The following is a 16,064-nucleotide window of genomic DNA, read 5'->3' as shown; positions in this document are numbered from 1 at the left end:
AAAAGGCTGCTGTTGATAACAAGGGCATTTGCTAAATAGATGGTGTGTGTGCAACAATATACTGAAAGGTCAATTATATTGTGCAGCTTATCTCACCACCTGTAGTTATTTAGGTGAAAGCTCCAAAATGCTTGCCTAATATGTCTGTTTATCCAAAAGGAAGTAAAAAGGGAGAGCTAGAAAGATAGCATTGCATCACATTACATGGCAATGCAATGCACAGTTGCTGAAGTTGAACCAAAATGAGCTTGTAATCTGGCTTCTGCAACTTTGAACATGAAAAATCCAATGAGGAGAAGAAAAGCAAAGCCAAAGAGTCCATCCCAAAATCCGACAAACAAGCAAAATGAACAAAAAACATTGAATTCAATTCTTTCTGATTTTAGAAACTGCATTAAAGAAGGGGTGCACCGGTCCTGGAGATACTGCAATACCAGGTCAATGCGTGGAGTGGACAGAGCAAGCTCTTTTTCCATCTCCCTGTTCTAAAAATCCATTTAATATATGGTCCCCAGATAGGGGACGTATCAGATATTAAACTGATAAGAACAGATACTACACTTGATCTTAGCCAAAAGGCCGAGAAGCGATAACCAGAATTGGTTTCAAACTACGGAGCCACCCAAGGATCCTGAAAAGTCCATTTGTGGAGATGAGCTCCTGGACTCCCGTTAAGAAGACATGTTGTCAACCTCTAGATCCCTTACATGCCTGCACTTTTCGGCTTGCTGCTGCTGCAATCCACGCGTTTTAGATCTGCATAACTCCACCTCTTTAAACACAGCACCTTCACCCCCTGCTGTTCCCACCCGCCTCAACACCGTTGGAAGGGAGGAGAACCAATTAAGGCGCGGGGTGGGGTGGAACGAGCAGCTGTCTACCCTTAGCAGGAGGGCTCCTGATTACATACCTCTCCTGCTGCTGCTGCTGCTGGCTGTCCAGCAGCAGACTGAAGGTGGCTGCTGCTGTGCACAGGTATATAAAGGCTCAGAGCCTATTATGACACGCGCAGCCAGCGTTCCATTGCCACATTCCATCTACTGCAGGCAGGATACCTGGCTGGCTGAATGTCGCTGAGAAGCTCACAGAGACCGCCATAAGCAACAGTTTAACAGAATGCCACAGACTAATCAACCAAACTTTTTGGGTTGGGTTCTCTTTTATAGTCTGCAGGCATTAAATGAAAGAAGTCAGTGTTCCAGCAGAAGGAGACAACGTTTCAGAAAAGGCATTGTAGCAAACCAAAAAATAAATTTTAAGCGCAGCAGAGTAACCAGCGCACATACCTGTTAGCTCAGGTGAGTTTATAAGGCTGCTGTTGATAACAAGGGCATTTGCTAAATAGATGGTGTGTGTGCAACAATATACTGAAAGGTCAATTATATTGTGCAGCTTATCTCACCACCTGTAGTTATTTAGGTGAAAGCTCCAAAATGCTTGCCTAATATGTCTGTTTATCCAAAAGGAAGTAAAAAGGGAGAGCTAGAAAGATAGCATTGCATCACATTACATGGCAATGCAATGCACAGTTGCTGAAGTTGAACCAAAATGAGCTTGTAATCTGGCTTCTGCAACTTTGAACATGAAAAATCCAATGAGGAGAAGAAAAGCAAAGCCAAAGAGTCCATCCCAAAATCCGACAAACAAGCAAAATGAACAAAAAACATTGAATTCAATTCTTTCTGATTTTAGAAACTGCATTAAAGAAGGGGTGCACCGGTCCTGGAGATACTGCAATACCAGGTCAATGCGTGGAGTGGACAGAGCAAGCTCTTTTTCCATCTCCCTGTTCTAAAAATCCATTTAATATATGGTCCCCAGATAGGGGACGTATCAGATATTAAACTGATAAGAACAGATACTACACTTGATCTTAGCCAAAAGGCCGAGAAGCGATAACCAGAATTGGTTTCAAACTACGGAGCCACCCAAGGATCCTGAAAAGTCCATTTGTGGAGATGAGCTCCTGGACTCCCGTTAAGAAGACATGTTGTCATCCTCTAGATCCCTTACATGCCTGCACTTTTCGGCTTGCTGCTGCTGCAATCCACGCGTTTTAGATCTGCATAACTCCACCTCTTTAAACACAGCACCTTCACCCCCTGCTGTTCCCACCCGCCTCAACACCGTTGGAAGGGAGGAGAACCAATTAAGGCGGGGGGTGGGGTGGAACGAGCAGCTGTCTACCCTTAGCAGGAGGGCTCCTGATTACATACCTCTCCTGCTGCTGCTGCTGCTGGCTGTCCAGCAGCAGACTGAAGGTGGCTGCTGCTGTGCACAGGTATATAAAGGCTCAGAGCCTATTATGACACGCGCAGCCAGCGTTCCATTGCCACATTCCATCTACTGCAGGCAGGATACCTGGCTGGCTGAATGTCGCTGAGAAGCTCACAGAGACCGCCATAAGCAACAGTTTAACAGAATGCCACAGACTAATCAACCAAACTTTTTGGGTTGGGTTCTCTTTTATAGTCTGCAGGCATTAAATGAAAGAAGTCAGTGTTCCAGCAGAAGGAGACAACGTTTCAGAAAAGGCATTGTAGCAAACCAAAAAAGAAATTTTAAGCGCAGCAGAGTAACCAGCGCACATACCTGTTAGCTCAGGTGAGTTTAAAAGGCTGCTGTTGATAACAAGGGCATTTGCTAAATAGATGTTGTGTGTGCCACAATATACTGAAAGGTCAATTATATTGTGCAGCTTATCTCACCACCTGTAGTTATTTAGGTGAAAGCTCCAAAATGCTTGCCTAATATGTCTGTTTATCCAAAAGGAAGTAAAAAGGGAGAGCTAGAAAGATAGCATTGCATCACATTACATGGCAATGCAATGCACAGTTGCTGAAGTTGAACCAAAATGAGCTTGTAATCTGGCTTCTGCAACTTTGAACATGAAAAATCCAATGAGGAGAAGAAAAGCAAAGCCAAAGAGTCCATCCCAAAATCCGACAAACAAGCAAAATGAACAAAAAACATTGAATTCAATTCTTTCTGATTTTAGAAACTGCATTAAAGAAGGGGTGCACCGGTCCTGGAGATACTGCAATACCAGGTCAATGCGTGGAGTGGACAGAGCAAGCTCTTTTTCCATCTCCCTGTTCTAAAAATCCATTTAATATATGGTCCCCAGATAGGGGACGTATCAGATATTAAACTGATAAGAACAGATACTACACTTGATCTTAGCCAAAAGGCCGAGAAGCGATAACCAGAATTGGTTTCAAACTACGGAGCCACCCAAGGATCCTGAAAAGTCCATTTGTGGAGATGAGCTCCTGGACTCCCGTTAAGAAGACATGTTGTCAACCTCTAGATCCCTTACATGCCTCCACTTTTCGGCTTGCTGCTGCTGCAATCCACGCGTTTTAGATCTGCATAACTCCACCTCTTTAAACACAGCACCTTCACCCCCTGCTGTTCCCACCCGCCTCAACACCGTTGGAAGGGAGGAGAACCAATTAAGGCGGGGGGTGGGGTGGAACGAGCAGCTGTCTACCCTTAGCAGGAGGGCTCCTGATTACATACCTCTCCTGCTGCTGCTGCTGCTGGCTGTCCAGCAGCAGACTGAAGGTGGCTGCTGCTGTGCACAGGTATATAAAGGCTCAGAGCCTATTATGACACGCGCAGCCAGCGTTCCATTGCCACATTCCATCTACTGCAGGCAGGATACCTGGCTGGCTGAATGTCGCTGAGAAGCTCACAGAGACCGCCATAAGCAACAGTTTAACAGAATGCCACAGACTAATCAACCAAACTTTTTGGGTTGGGTTCTCTTTTATAGTCTGCAGGCATTAAATGAAAGAAGTCAGTGTTCCAGCAGAAGGAGACAACGTTTCAGAAAAGGCATTGTAGCAAACCAAAAAAGAAATTTTAAGCGCAGCAGAGTAACCAGCGCACATACCTGTTAGCTCAGGTGAGTTTAAAAGGCTGCTGTTGATAACAAGGGCATTTGCTAAATAGATGGTGTGTGTGCAACAATATACTGAAAGGTCAATTATATTGTGCAGCTTATCTCACCACCTGTAGTTATTTAGGTGAAAGCTCCAAAATGCTTGCCTAATATGTCTGTTTATCCAAAAGGAAGTAAAAAGGGAGAGCTAGAAAGATAGCATTGCATCACATTACATGGCAATGCAATGCACAGTTGCTGAAGTTGAACCAAAATGAGCTTGTAATCTGGCTTCTGCAACTTTGAACATGAAAAATCCAATGAGGAGAAGAAAAGCAAAGCCAAAGAGTCCATCCCAAACTCCGACAAACAAGCAAAATGAACAAAAAACATTGAATTCAATTCTTTCTGATTTTAGAAACTGCATTAAAGAAGGGGTGCACCGGTCCTGGAGATACTGCAATACCAGGTCAATGCGTGGAGTGGACAGAGCAAGCTCTTTTTCCATCTCCCTGTTCTAAAAATCCATTTAATATATGGTCCCCAGATAGGGGACGTATCAGATATTAAACTGATAAGAACAGATACTACACTTGATCTTAGCCAAAAGGCCGAGAAGCGATAACCAGAATTGGTTTCAAACTACGGAGCCACCCAAGGATCCTGAAAAGTCCATTTGTGGAGATGAGCTCCTGGACTCCCGTTAAGAAGACATGTTGTCAACCTCTAGATCCCTTACATGCCTGCACTTTTCGGCTTGCTGCTGCTGCAATCCACGCGTTTTAGATCTGCATAACTCCACCTCTTTAAACACAGCACCTTCACCCCCTGCTGTTCCCACCCGCCTCAACACCGTTGGAAGGGAGGAGAACCAATTAAGGCGGGGGGTGGGGTGGAACGAGCAGCTGTCTACCCTTAGCAGGAGGGCTCCTGATTACATACCTCTCCTGCTGCTGCTGCTGCTGGCTGTCCAGCAGCAGACTGAAGGTGGCTGCTGCTGTGCACAGGTATATAAAGGCTCAGAGCCTATTATGACACGCGCAGCCAGCGTTCCATTGCCACATTCCATCTACTGCAGGCAGGATACCTGGCTGGCTGAATGTCGCTGAGAAGCTCACAGAGACCGCCATAAGCAACAGTTTAACAGAATGCCACAGACTAATCAACCAAACTTTTTGGGTTGGGTTCTCTTTTATAGTCTGCAGGCATTAAATGAAAGAAGTCAGTGTTCCAGCAGAAGGAGACAACGTTTCAGAAAAGGCATTGTAGCAAACCAAAAAAGAAATTTTAAGCGCAGCAGAGTAACCAGCGCACATACCTGTTAGCTCAGGTGAGTTTAAAAGGCTGCTGTTGATAACAAGGGCATTTGCTAAATAGATGGTGTGTGTGCAACAATATACTGAAAGGTCAATTATATTGTGCAGCTTATCTCACCACCTGTAGTTATTTAGGTGAAAGCTCCAAAATGCTTGCCTAATATGTCTGTTTATCCAAAAGGAAGTAAAAAGGGAGAGCTAGAAAGATAGCATTGCATCACATTACATGGCAATGCAATGCACAGTTGCTGAAGTTGAACCAAAATGAGCTTGTAATCTGGCTTCTGCAACTTTGAACATGAAAAATCCAATGAGGAGAAGAAAAGCAAAGCCAAAGAGTCCATCCCAAAATCCGACAAACAAGCAAAATGAACAAAGAACATTGAATTCAATTCTTTCTGATTTTAGAAACTGCATTAAAGAAGGGGTGCACCGGTCCTGGAGATACTGCAATACCAGGTCAATGCGTGGAGTGGACAGAGCAAGCTCTTTTTCCATCTCCCTGTTCTAAAAATCCATTTAATATATGGTCCCCAGATAGGGGACGTATCAGATATTAAACTGATAAGAACAGATACTACACTTGATCTTAGCCAAAAGGCCGAGAAGCGATAACCAGAATTGGTTTCAAACTACGGAGCCACCCAAGGATCCTGAAAAGTCCATTTGTGGAGATGAGCTCCTGGACTCCCGTTAAGAAGACATGTTGTCAACCTCTAGATCCCTTACATGCCTGCACTTTTCGGCTTGCTGCTGCTGCAATCCACGCGTTTTAGATCTGCATAACTCCACCTCTTTAAACACAGCACCTTCACCCCCTGCTGTTCCCACCCGCCTCAACACCGTTGGAAGGGAGGAGAACCAATTAAGGCGGGGGGTGGGGTGGAACGAGCAGCTGTCTACCCTTAGCAGGAGGGCTCCTGATTACATACCTCTCCTGCTGCTGCTGCTGCTGGCTGTCCAGCAGCAGACTGAAGGTGGCTGCTGCTGTGCACAGGTATATAAAGGCTCAGAGCCTATTATGACACGCGCAGCCAGCGTTCCATTGCCACATTCCATCTACTGCAGGCAGGATACCTGGCTGGCTGAATGTCGCTGAGAAGCTCACAGAGACCGCCATAAGCAACAGTTTAACAGAATGCCACAGACTAATCAACCAAACTTTTTGGGTTGGGTTCTCTTTTATAGTCTGCAGGCATTAAATGAAAGAAGTCAGTGTTCCAGCAGAAGGAGACAACGTTTCAGAAAAGGCATTGTAGCAAACCAAAAAAGAAATTTTAAGTGCAGCAGAGTAACCAGCGCACATACCTGTTAGCTCAGGTGAGTTTAAAAGGCTGCTGTTGATAACAAGGGCATTTGCTAAATAGATGGTGTGTGTGCAACAATATACTGAAAGGTCAATTATATTGTGCAGCTTATCTCACCACCTGTAGTTATTTAGGTGAAAGCTCCAAAATGCTTGCCTAATATGTCTGTTTATCCAAAAGGAAGTAAAAAGGGAGAGCTAGAAAGATAGCATTGCATCACATTACATGGCAATGCAATGCACAGTTGCTGAAGTTGAACCAAAATGAGCTTGTAATCTGGCTTCTGCAACTTTGAACATGAAAAATCCAATGAGGAGAAGAAAAGCAAAGCCAAAGAGTCCATCCCAAAATCCGACAAACAAGCAAAATGAACAAAAAACATTGAATTCAATTCTTTCTGATTTTAGAAACTGCATTAAAGAAGGGGTGCACCGGTCCTGGAGATACTGCAATACCAGGTCAATGCGTGGAGTGGACAGAGCAAGCTCTTTTTCCATCTCCCTGTTCTAAAAATCCATTTAATATATGGTCCCCAGATAGGGGACGTATCAGATATTAAACTGATAAGAACAGATACTACACTTGATCTTAGCCAAAAGGCCGAGAAGCGATAACCAGAATTGGTTTCAAACTACGGAGCCACCCAAGGATCCTGAAAAGTCCATTTGTGGAGATGAGCTCCTGGACTCCCGTTAAGAAGACATGTTGTCAACCTCTAGATCCCTTACATGCCTGCACTTTTCGGCTTGCTGCTGCTGCAATCCACGCGTTTTAGATCTGCATAACTCCACCTCTTTAAACACAGCACCTTCACCCCCTGCTGTTCCCACCCGCCTCAACACCGTTGGAAGGGAGGAGAACCAATTAAGGCGGGGGGTGGGGTGGAACGAGCAGCTGTCTACCCTTAGCAGGAGGGCTCCTGATTACATACCTCTCCTGCTGCTGCTGCTGCTGGCTGTCCAGCAGCAGACTGAAGGTGGCTGCTGCTGTGCACAGGTATATAAAGGCTCAGAGCCTATTATGACACGCGCAGCCAGCGTTCCATTGCCACATTCCATCTACTGCAGGCAGGATACCTGGCTGGCTGAATGTCGCTGAGAAGCTCACAGAGACCGCCATAAGCAACAGTTTAACAGAATGCCACAGACTAATCAACCAAACTTTTTGGGTTGGGTTCTCTTTTATAGTCTGCAGGCATTAAATGAAAGAAGTCAGTGTTCCAGCAGAAGGAGACAACGTTTCAGAAAAGGCATTGTAGCAAACCAAAAAAGAAATTTTAAGCGCAGCAGAGTAACCAGCGCACATACCTGTTAGCTCAGGTGAGTTTAAAAGGCTGCTGTTGATAACAAGGGCATTTGCTAAATAGATGGTGTGTGTGCAACAATATACTGAAAGGTCAATTATATTGTGCAGCTTATCTCACCACCTGTAGTTATTTAGGTGAAAGCTCCAAAATGCTTGCCTAATATGTCTGTTTATCCAAAAGGAAGTAAAAAGGGAGAGCTAGAAAGATAGCATTGCATCACATTACATGGCAATGCAATGCACAGTTGCTGAAGTTGAACCAAAATGAGCTTGTAATCTGGCTTCTGCAACTTTGAACATGAAAAATCCAATGAGGAGAAGAAAAGCAAAGCCAAAGAGTCCATCCCAAAATCCGACAAACAAGCAAAATGAACAAAAAACATTGAATTCAATTCTTTCTGATTTTAGAAACTGCATTAAAGAAGGGGTGCACCGGTCCTGGAGATACTGCAATACCAGGTCAATGCGTGGAGTGGACAGAGCAAGCTCTTTTTCCATCTCCCTGTTCTAAAAATCCATTTAATATATGGTCCCCAGATAGGGGACGTATCAGATATTAAACTGATAAGAACAGATACTACACTTGATCTTAGCCAAAAGGCCGAGAAGCGATAACCAGAATTGGTTTCAAACTACGGAGCCACCCAAGGATCCTGAAAAGTCCATTTGTGGAGATGAGCTCCTGGACTCCCGTTAAGAAGACATGTTGTCAACCTCTAGATCCCTTACATGCCTGCACTTTTCGGCTTGCTGCTGCTGCAATCCACGCGTTTTAGATCTGCATAACTCCACCTCTTTAAACACAGCACCTTCACCCCCTGCTGTTCCCACCCGCCTCAACACCGTTGGAAGGGAGGAGAACCAATTAAGGCGGGGGGTGGGGTGGAACGAGCAGCTGTCTACCCTTAGCAGGAGGGCTCCTGATTACATACCTCTCCTGCTGCTGCTGCTGCTGGCTGTCCAGCAGCAGACTGAAGGTGGCTGCTGCTGTGCACAGGTATATAAAGGCTCAGAGCCTATTATGACACGCGCAGCCAGCGTTCCATTGCCACATTCCATCTACTGCAGGCAGGATACCTGGCTGGCTGAATGTCGCTGAGAAGCTCACAGAGACCGCCATAAGCAACAGTTTAACAGAATGCCACAGACTAATCAACCAAACTTTTTGGGTTGGGTTCTCTTTTATAGTCTGCAGGCATTAAATGAAAGAAGTCAGTGTTCCAGCAGAAGGAGACAACGTTTCAGAAAAGGCATTGTAGCAAACCAAAAAAGAAATTTTAAGCGCAGCAGAGTAACCAGCGCACATACCTGTTAGCTCAGGTGAGTTTAAAAGGCTGCTGTTGATAACAAGGGCATTTGCTAAATAGATGGTGTGTGTGCAACAATATACTGAAAGGTCAATTATATTGTGCAGCTTATCTCACCACCTGTAGTTATTTAGGTGAAAGCTCCAAAATGCTTGCCTAATATGTCTGTTTATCCAAAAGGAAGTAAAAAGGGAGAGCTAGAAAGATAGCATTGCATCACATTACATGGCAATGCAATGCACAGTTGCTGAAGTTGAACCAAAATGAGCTTGTAATCTGGCTTCTGCAACTTTGAACATGAAAAATCCAATGAGGAGAAGAAAAGCAAAGCCAAAGAGTCCATCCCAAAATCCGACAAACAAGCAAAATGAACAAAAAACATTGAATTCAATTCTTTCTGATTTTAGAAACTGCATTAAAGAAGGGGTGCACCGGTCCTGGAGATACTGCAATACCAGGTCAATGCGTGGAGTGGACAGAGCAAGCTCTTTTTCCATCTCCCTGTTCTAAAAATCCATTTAATATATGGTCCCCAGATAGGGGACGTATCAGATATTAAACTGATAAGAACAGATACTACACTTGATCTTAGCCAAAAGGCCGAGAAGCGATAACCAGAATTGGTTTCAAACTACGGAGCCACCCAAGGATCCTGGAAAGTCCATTTGTGGAGATGAGCTCCTGGACTCCCGTTAAGAAGACATGTTGTCAACCTCTAGATCCCTTACATGCCTGCACTTTTCGGCTTGCTGCTGCTGCAATCCACGCGTTTTAGATCTGCATAACTCCACCTCTTTAAACACAGCACCTTCACCCCCTGCTGTTCCCACCCGCCTCAACACCGTTGGAAGGGAGGAGAACCAATTAAGGCGGGGGGTGGGGTGGAACGAGCAGCTGTCTACCCTTAGCAGGAGGGCTCCTGATTACATACCTCTCCTGCTGCTGCTGCTGCTGGCTGTCCAGCAGCAGACTGAAGGTGGCTGCTGCTGTGCACAGGTATATAAAGGCTCAGAGCCTATTATGACACGCGCAGCCAGCGTTCCATTGCCACATTCCATCTACTGCAGGCAGGATACCTGGCTGGCTGAATGTCGCTGAGAAGCTCACAGAGACCGCCATAAGCAACAGTTTAACAGAATGCCACAGACTAATCAACCAAACTTTTTGGGTTGGGTTCTCTTTTATAGTCTGCAGGCATTAAATGAAAGAAGTCAGTGTTCCAGCAGAAGGAGACAACGTTTCAGAAAAGGCATTGTAGCAAACCAAAAAAGAAATTTTAAGCGCAGCAGAGTAACCAGCGCACATACCTGTTAGCTCAGGTGAGTTTAAAAGGCTGCTGTTGATAACAAGGGCATTTGCTAAATAGATGGTGTGCGTGCAACAATATACTGAAAGGTCAATTATATTGTGCAGCTTATCTCACCACCTGTAGTTATTTAGGTGAAAGCTCCAAAATGCTTGCCTAATATGTCTGTTTATCCAAAAGGAAGTAAAAAGGGAGAGCTAGAAAGATAGCATTGCATCACATTACATGGCAATGCAATGCACAGTTGCTGAAGTTGAACCAAAATGAGCTTGTAATCTGGCTTCTGCAACTTTGAACATGAAAAATCCAATGAGGAGAAGAAAAGCAAAGCCAAAGAGTCCATCCCAAAATCCGACAAACAAGCAAAATGAACAAAAAACATTGAATTCAATTCTTTCTGATTTTAGAAACTGCATTAAAGAAGGGGTGCACCGGTCCTGGAGATACTGCAATACCAGGTCAATGCGTGGAGTGGACAGAGCAAGCTCTTTTTCCATCTCCCTGTTCTAAAAATCCATTTAATATATGGTCCCCAGATAGGGGACGTATCAGATATTAAACTGATAAGAACAGATACTACACTTGATCTTAGCCAAAAGGCCGAGAAGCGATAACCAGAATTGGTTTCAAACTACGGAGCCACCCAAGGATCCTGAAAAGTCCATTTGTGGAGATGAGCTCCTGGACTCCCGTTAAGAAGACATGTTGTCAACCTCTAGATCCCTTACATGCCTGCACTTTTCGGCTTGCTGCTGCTGCAATCCACGCGTTTTAGATCTGCATAACTCCACCTCTTTAAACACAGCACCTTCACCCCCTGCTGTTCCCACCCGCCTCAACACCGTTGGAAGGGAGGAGAACCAATTAAGGCGGAGGGTGGGGTGGAACGAGCAGCTGTCTACCCTTAGCAGGAGGGCTCCTGATTACATACCTCTCCTGCTGCTGCTGCTGCTGGCTGTCCAGCAGCAGACTGAAGGTGGCTGCTGCTGTGCACAGGTATATAAAGGCTCAGAGCCTATTATGACACGCGCAGCCAGCGTTCCATTGCCACATTCCATCTACTGCAGGCAGGATACCTGGCTGGCTGAATGTCGCTGAGAAGCTCACAGAGACCGCCATAAGCAACAGTTTAACAGAATGCCACAGACTAATCAACCAAACTTTTTGGGTTGGGTTCTCTTTTATAGTCTGCAGGCATTAAATGAAAGAAGTCAGTGTTCCAGCAGAAGGAGACAACGTTTCAGAAAAGGCATTGTAGCAAACCAAAAAAGAAATTTTAAGCGCAGCAGAGTAACCAGCGCACATACCTGTTAGCTCAGGTGAGTTTAAAAGGCTGCTGTTGATAACAAGGGCATTTGCTAAATAGATGGTGTGCGTGCAACAATATACTGAAAGGTCAATTATATTGTGCAGCTTATCTCACCACCTGTAGTTATTTAGGTGAAAGCTCCAAAATGCTTGCCTAATATGTCTGTTTATCCAAAAGGAAGTAAAAAGGGAGAGCTAGAAAGATAGCATTGCATCACATTACATGGCAATGCAATGCACAGTTGCTGAAGTTGAACCAAAATGAGCTTGTAATCTGGCTTCTGCAACTTTGAACATGAAAAATCCAATGAGGAGAAGAAAAGCAAAGCCAAAGAGTCCATCCCAAAATCCGACAAACAAGCAAAATGAACAAAAAACATTGAATTCAATTCTTTCTGATTTTAGAAACTGCATTAAAGAAGGGGTGCACCGGTCCTGGAGATACTGCAATACCAGGTCAATGCGTGGAGTGGACAGAGCAAGCTCTTTTTCCATCTCCCTGTTCTAAAAATCCATTTAATATATGGTCCCCAGATAGGGGACGTATCAGATATTAAACTGATAAGAACAGATACTACACTTGATCTTAGCCAAAAGGCCGAGAAGCGATAACCAGAATTGGTTTCAAACTACGGAGCCACCCAAGGATCCTGAAAAGTCCATTTGTGGAGATGAGCTCCTGGACTCCCGTTAAGAAGACATGTTGTCAACCTCTAGATCCCTTACATGCCTGCACTTTTCGGCTTGCTGCTGCTGCAATCCACGCGTTTTAGATCTGCATAACTCCACCTCTTTAAACACAGCACCTTCACCCCCTGCTGTTCCCACCCGCCTCAACACCGTTGGAAGGGAGGAGAACCAATTAAGGCGGAGGGTGGGGTGGAACGAGCAGCTGTCTACCCTTAGAAGGAGGGCTCCTGATTACATACCTCTCCTGCTGCTGCTGCTGCTGGCTGTCCAGCAGCAGACTGAAGGTGGCTGCTGCTGTGCACAGGTATATAAAGGCTCAGAGCCTATTATGACACGCGCAGCCAGCGTTCCATTGCCACATTCCATCTACTGCAGGCAGGATACCTGGCTGGCTGAATGTCGCTGAGAAGCTCACAGAGACCGGCATAAGCAACAGTTTAACAGAATGCCACAGACTAATCAACCAAACTTTTTGGGTTGGGTTCTCTTTTATAGTCTGCAGGCATTAAATGAAAGAAGTCAGTGTTCCAGCAGAAGGAGACAACGTTTCAGAAAAGGCATTGTAGCAAACCAAAAAAGAAATTTTAAGCGCAGCAGAGTAACCAGCGCACATACCTGTTAGCTCAGGTGAGTTTAAAAGGCTGCTGTTGATAACAAGGGCATTTGCTAAATAGATGGTGTGTGTGCAACAATATACTGAAAGGTCAATTATATTGTGCAGCTTATCTCACCACCTGTAGTTATTTAGGTGAAAGCTCCAAAATGCTTGCCTAATATGTCTGTTTATCCAAAAGGAAGTAAAAAGGGAGAGCTAGAAAGATAGCATTGCATCACATTACATGGCAATGCAATGCACAGTTGCTGAAGTTGAACCAAAATGAGCTTGTAATCTGGCTTCTGCAACTTTGAACATGAAAAATCCAATGAGGAGAAGAAAAGCAAAGCCAAAGAGTCCATCCCAAAATCCGACAAACAAGCAAAATGAACAAAAAACATTGAATTCAATTCTTTCTGATTTTAGAAACTGCATTAAAGAAGGGGTGCACCGGTCCTGGAGATACTGCAATACCAGGTCAATGCGTGGAGTGGACAGAGCAAGCTCTTTTTCCATCTCCCTGTTCTAAAAATCCATTTAATATATGGTCCCCAGATAGGGGACGTATCAGATATTAAACTGATAAGAACAGATTTTTTTTTTTATCGAAAGCCCGAATTCGTGTACAAAACCCGAGTGCGCTTAAAAAAGTGACAAGTGCCACAAAAAAAGTGCACTAGGATGCTGGTCTTCTTGAAACCCTCTCCAAAAGGAGAAGGGTCCCCCAAACCATTCCCCGTCCCTCCGAGCCAAAAGGCCACAGCGAGGAACAGGGACAAAAAGCCACCTCCAACCGAAGCCAGAGGCGACCCAATCTTACCCCCAGCACCTGCCCGAGTTCTCACCCGAGCAAGGCACTGGGAGCCAAAGACTGTGCTCCCCTCCCGGAAGAGGGGAGCCAACAACGCTCTCCTCCCGAAAGAGGAGAGCCAGGGGGTTTCAGGGGGGAGCGGAACCTGATGGCCACACACTCCCCCCCTAGACCTGCCAAGAGAGGAACCCGTAAGGGAACCGCATCCCGACAAAATCCTAGTAGGACGTGACACACGTGAATAAGTGGACACACAGTGACAAAGAAATTAAATAAATAGTGAAGGTTTCACAGTATAATACTGCCCGGACCTTCGACCGGGAATTGAAAAATTCCCCATCCTAAGGCCAGAAGGCCCGGAATAAGGGTGTGTGCGAAGAAAGAAAATTTGAAGTGCTTGTGCAAATGTGCCATAAACTCAAGTGGGGTTCCCAATCCCAGTGAGTTAAGGCACCCCAGGGTCACCACTCCTGGGGCACTTCACACTTCGGGCTTTCGATCTTCCCCGGCCCAATGGCGTCGATCCTGGGGGGCCATGCTTTCCACCAGATGACTATATTAGCCACCTGGCGTACTAACAAGCGCCTAAACCCCAGTGTGCATAATGTATCAATCTACTAGGGCGGCCAACATCCAAAACCGCCTTTTCGAAAGACACTACACTTGATCTTAGCCAAAAGGCCGAGAAGCGATAACCAGAATTGGTTTCAAACTACGGAGCCACCCAAGGATCCTGAAAAGTCCATTTGTGGAGATGAGCTCCTGGACTCCCGTTAAGAAGACATGTTGTCAACCTCTAGATCCCTTACATGCCTGCACTTTTCGGCTTGCTGCTGCTGCAATCCACGCGTTTTAGATCTGCATAACTCCACCTCTTTAAACACAGCACCTTCACCCCCTGCTGTTCCCACCCGCCTCAACACCGTTGGAAGGGAGGAGAACCAATTAAGGCGGGGGGTGGGGTGGAACGAGCAGCTGTCTACCCTTAGCAGGAGGGCTCCTGATTACATACCTCTCCTGCTGCTGCTGCTGGCTGTCCAGCAGCAGACTGAAGGTGGCTGCTGCTGTGCACAGGTATATAAAGGCTCAGAGCCTATTATGACACGCGCAGCCAGCGTTCCATTGCCACATTCCATCTACTGCAGGCAGGATACCTGGCTGGCTGAATGTCGCTGAGAAGCTCACAGAGACCGCCATAAGCAACAGTTTAACAGAATGCCACAGACTAATCAACCAAACTTTTTGGGTTGGGTTCTCTTTTATAGTCTGCAGGCATTAAATGAAAGAAGTCAGTGTTCCAGCAGAAGGAGACAACGTTTCAGAAAAGGCATTGTAGCAAACCAAAAAAGAAATTTTAAGCGCAGCAGAGTAACCAGCGCACATACCTGTTAGCTCAGGTGAGTTTAAAAGGCTGCTGTTGATAACAAGGGCATTTGCTAAATAGATGGTGTGTGTGCAACAATATACTGAAAGGTCAATTATATTGTGCAGCTTATCTCACCACCTGTAGTTATTTAGGTGAAAGCTCCAAAATGCTTGCCTAATATGTCTGTTTATCCAAAAGGAAGTAAAAAGGGAGAGCTAGAAAGATAGCATTGCATCACATTACATGGCAATGCAATGCACAGTTGCTGAAGTTGAACCAAAATGAGCTTGTAATCTGGCTTCTGCAACTTTGAACATGAAAAATCCAATGAGGAGAAGAAAAGCAAAGCCAAAGAGTCCATCCCAAAATCCGACAAACAAGCAAAATGAACAAAAAACATTGAATTCAATTCTTTCTGATTTTAGAAACTGCATTAAAGAAGGTGTGCACCGGTCCTGGAGATACTGCAATACCAGGTCAATGCGTGGAGTGGACAGAGCAAGCTCTTTTTCCATCTCCCTGTTCTAAAAATCCATTTAATATATGGTCCCCAGATAGGGGACGTATCAGATATTAAACTGATAAGAACAGATACTACACTTGATCTTAGCCAAAAGGCCGAGAAGCGATAACCAGAATTGGTTTCAAACTACGGAGCCACCCAAGGATCCTGAAAAGTCCATTTGTGGAGATGAGCTCCTGGACTCCCGTTAAGAAGACATGTTGTCAACCTCTAGATCCCTTACATGCCTGCACTTTTCGGCTTGCTGCTGCTGCAATCCACGCGTTTTAGATCTGCATAACTCCACCTCTTTAAACACAGCACCTTCACCCCCTGCTGTTCCCACCCGCCTCAACACCGTTGGA

The 16,064-nt window shown here is 45.2% G+C and overlaps 12 non-coding genes across 12 annotated transcripts; all 12 read right to left on the bottom strand.

Moving 5' to 3' along the window:
- Positions 1–400: 400 nt before the first annotated feature.
- On the bottom strand, positions 401–591 carry LOC141197373 (U2 spliceosomal RNA). Its single transcript, XR_012269628.1, has one exon. It is a non-coding gene; the product is annotated as a U2 spliceosomal RNA (small nuclear RNA).
- A 1,115-nt stretch (positions 592–1,706) lies between these two features.
- On the bottom strand, positions 1,707–1,897 carry LOC141197372 (U2 spliceosomal RNA). The gene has a single exon (XR_012269626.1). It is a non-coding gene; the product is annotated as a U2 spliceosomal RNA (small nuclear RNA).
- Positions 1,898–3,012: 1,115 nt separating this feature from the next.
- Positions 3,013–3,203, bottom strand: LOC141197371 (U2 spliceosomal RNA). Its single transcript, XR_012269625.1, has one exon. It is a non-coding gene; the product is annotated as a U2 spliceosomal RNA (small nuclear RNA).
- Positions 3,204–4,318: 1,115 nt separating this feature from the next.
- On the bottom strand, positions 4,319–4,509 carry LOC141197370 (U2 spliceosomal RNA). Its single transcript, XR_012269624.1, has one exon. It is a non-coding gene; the product is annotated as a U2 spliceosomal RNA (small nuclear RNA).
- A 1,115-nt stretch (positions 4,510–5,624) lies between these two features.
- LOC141197369 (U2 spliceosomal RNA) lies at positions 5,625–5,815 on the bottom strand. Its single transcript, XR_012269623.1, has one exon. It is a non-coding gene; the product is annotated as a U2 spliceosomal RNA (small nuclear RNA).
- Positions 5,816–6,930: 1,115 nt separating this feature from the next.
- LOC141197368 (U2 spliceosomal RNA) lies at positions 6,931–7,121 on the bottom strand. The gene has a single exon (XR_012269622.1). It is a non-coding gene; the product is annotated as a U2 spliceosomal RNA (small nuclear RNA).
- A 1,115-nt stretch (positions 7,122–8,236) lies between these two features.
- On the bottom strand, positions 8,237–8,427 carry LOC141197367 (U2 spliceosomal RNA). The gene has a single exon (XR_012269621.1). It is a non-coding gene; the product is annotated as a U2 spliceosomal RNA (small nuclear RNA).
- Positions 8,428–9,542: 1,115 nt separating this feature from the next.
- On the bottom strand, positions 9,543–9,733 carry LOC141197366 (U2 spliceosomal RNA). Its single transcript, XR_012269620.1, has one exon. It is a non-coding gene; the product is annotated as a U2 spliceosomal RNA (small nuclear RNA).
- Positions 9,734–10,848: 1,115 nt separating this feature from the next.
- On the bottom strand, positions 10,849–11,039 carry LOC141197364 (U2 spliceosomal RNA). The gene has a single exon (XR_012269618.1). It is a non-coding gene; the product is annotated as a U2 spliceosomal RNA (small nuclear RNA).
- A 1,115-nt stretch (positions 11,040–12,154) lies between these two features.
- LOC141197363 (U2 spliceosomal RNA) lies at positions 12,155–12,345 on the bottom strand. Its single transcript, XR_012269617.1, has one exon. It is a non-coding gene; the product is annotated as a U2 spliceosomal RNA (small nuclear RNA).
- A 1,115-nt stretch (positions 12,346–13,460) lies between these two features.
- On the bottom strand, positions 13,461–13,643 carry LOC141197546 (U2 spliceosomal RNA). Its single transcript, XR_012269796.1, has one exon. It is a non-coding gene; the product is annotated as a U2 spliceosomal RNA (small nuclear RNA).
- Positions 13,644–15,636: 1,993 nt separating this feature from the next.
- Positions 15,637–15,827, bottom strand: LOC141197485 (U2 spliceosomal RNA). Its single transcript, XR_012269737.1, has one exon. It is a non-coding gene; the product is annotated as a U2 spliceosomal RNA (small nuclear RNA).
- Between the last annotated feature and the right edge of the window lie 237 nt (positions 15,828–16,064).

Source organism: Phyllobates terribilis, unplaced genomic scaffold (genome assembly GCF_046119375.1).
Source record: "Phyllobates terribilis strain yellow unplaced genomic scaffold, ASM4611937v1 Scaffold_84__1_contigs__length_6523798, whole genome shotgun sequence".
In the NCBI taxonomy this organism is placed as follows: domain Eukaryota; kingdom Metazoa; phylum Chordata; class Amphibia; order Anura; family Dendrobatidae; genus Phyllobates; species Phyllobates terribilis.
This window is presented reverse-complemented; position numbering and strand designations above follow the sequence as displayed.